Genomic DNA, 2,808 nt, shown 5'->3' with positions numbered 1-2,808 from the left:
TTCCTGGACCAGGTCGCTTGCCAGCTGGTGTGCAACCACCTGCGCCACCGCTTGCCGGAAGGGAGGCATAATGGCTTGTACCACCTCCTCCTGCTTGCTCTTATATTGGGGCTTCCGTGACAGCATGTCTGTCAAAAAGTTCTTACCCCCTGGCACGTACATCACGTGGAAGCGGAAGCGCTGAAAGTATTGTGTCCACCATATGTGTTTTGGGGACAGGCGTCACAGTGTTTGCAAGGCCTCCAAATTTCTATAGTCCATCCAGACCTCGAACGGCTCTTTTGCTCCCTCCAGGAAGTGCTGCCACATTGACAACACCCACCGTACAGCGAATGCCTCCTTCTCCCATATTGCCCATGCTCGCTCTGTGTCTGTTAGCTTATGGGAGGTGAAAGCACAGGGCTGTAACGTCCCTTGGCTGTTCCTCTGGAGTAAAACTGCTCCCACCACGACATTGCTGGCATTGGCTTGCACGACAAATGGCAGGTCAGGGTTAGGGTGCAGTAGAACCAGCTCCCTTGTGAAAAGGGCCTTCAGGTCCTCAAAGGCCTTTTGACGGGCCAACGACCACGCCAGAGGTTGACCGGGGCGTGGCTTGGCCGCTGTATGTCAAGTGCAGAACAGGTTCGTTAGGGGTAAGGCCACCGTAGCAAATGAGGGGATGAACTGCCGATAGAAATTGGCAAACCCCAGGAAGCTCTGCAGCTGACGGCGGGTCCATGGGGCCTGCCACTCCAGCACAGCCCTAATTCCATCTCCACCCCTTTCCCCGATATCCAGTACCCTAAATAGTCTAACCGGGTTTTGTGGAACTCACATTTGGACAGCTTCACATACAGGTGTGCCCTCAGCAGTTTCTCTAGCACCTGTCATAACAGTCGGATGTGGTCTGCCATGTTGGGGGTATAGATCAGGATGTTGTCTAAGTACACGTGCACCCCACGGTACAGGTGTTCATGCAAGACCTTGTTAATGACCTGCATGAACACCGCAGGAGCTCCCTGCAAGCAGAATGGCATCACCCGGAACTGGTAGCTGCCAAGTGGGCAGTTGAACGCCGTCTTCCACTCGTCTCCCTGTTTGATGCGGACCCTGTAATACGCTTCTCTGAGGTCACGTTTTGTGAACACCTGTCCCTCCGCCAAATGGGCCAATAGGTCTTTCATCAGTGGTAGGGAGTACATGTTTTCAACACAAACCCCATTGATACCGTGGAGGTCTACACACAGGCGAAGGGACCCATGCTTTTTCTCCTTGAACAGCATCGGAGTTGCAATCTGTGATCGTGCCAGCTGGATAAAACCCCTTGCCGAGTTCTTGTCAATATATTGACACAGCTCCTCCATCTCCTTGGGCGTTATTGCATATATCCAGGGCTTTGGCGGTTTGGCACCCGGCAATATGTCAATCGCACAGTCGGTTCGCTCATGGGTAGGTAGCACATCACACGCTCACTGAACACCTCAGCGAGGTCAGCATACAGCCCGGGGAAGGGGGCCTCCCCCTTCGTGCTTTCCTGGGCTACCGATGCCTCCCTGGCTCTCTCTCCACGCTCTTTTGATTGTTCCTGAGCAGCCAGGCGAGGGCCAACACCAATCCGTTGCTTACGGTAACCCCCTTCCCAACAGATCATAGGACCCCACTTGTCCAGCCATGCTAGCCCCAGGATAATGGCCTCAGTCATGGAGGGGACCATGATAAACCAGAGGACCACCCAATGGGCCCAAATCTCTAGCCGCAGTGGCTCTGTTATAAGGGTAGCTGGTGCCCCCCCCAAGGAGGGAACTGTTCTGTACCAGCCTGCTACCGGCCCTGCAGAAAAGGCAGGGACAACCCCTCCACAAACGGCAAGAGGCTGGAACTACGCCTGCCAAATTTATAGCTACAAAAACAAACAAGACACGAACCAAGAAACCGGAGCTTTAAGAAGCATGAACCATCCGAGCGGTTGCCTTCAGCAAACCAGCCCTCCCCACACATTCCCCTTATATAGAGTTCAGGGCGTGGCTTCTCTCTGCCTCCTTCCGAGAAGCCCCATTGCCTTCCTCTGTTTACTCCTAATTGACTGCCTCCTGCGTCGGGCGTCCTTGAACAGGGCCAGCTGTGGGTCATCTTCATCCACACTGTCAGGCTCACACAGCTGGGTCTCCGTGGTGACCAAGTGGGAGGGGCCTGGCTGAGGGCTATCATCAGCAAGATCTTCAACCCCCTCAGCAAGGTCTTCAACACCCCCCTCCTCCTCTGAGTCGTCCGACCCAACTGCCGAACCCACAGGCTGACCCTGAATCACAACAGATAGGGGCTAAGCACACAGGCCTGTGGTTAGCCGGTGCAAAGCTTCAGGGGGGTGGACAAAGCACACCCGACCCTCACTGTTTGTAACCGGTCCCTGAGAAAGTCTTGAATCCAATCGCAGATGGACCATCCACTTGCTCAAACCGAACCGGGTTGGCTAGCTGCCTCACTCTGATTCCTACCTCTGCCACTACGGCCTTAGTGATCAGGCAACAGGTACAAACGGAATATATCAGGGCCCTGTACTTCCCACGGTGACCTGTTTGCGGACTTGTCAAAGCGATAGGGATGACAAACGGTCATATGGGTTCACTCACCATCGGATCTTCTGTTGGCTCGTCCTCGCTGTCATAGGCCAGCAGTGTAAATGCTGCAAACATTGACATGTTTTTGCACTGACAATATAAGAGGCAGCCTTTTGTTTAAACTGCTTCGCTTTGAATCACAGAAAGGAGGGAAATGTCAAACTGCTATTTTGAGAACATAAGACATAGCCGTGCACAGAAAGGGAAG

The sequence above is a fragment of the Vipera ursinii genome (assembly GCF_947247035.1).
Source record: "Vipera ursinii genome assembly, chromosome: W".
Lineage (NCBI taxonomy): Eukaryota > Metazoa > Chordata > Lepidosauria > Squamata > Viperidae > Vipera > Vipera ursinii.
Note: the sequence above shows the minus strand (reverse complement) of the source record.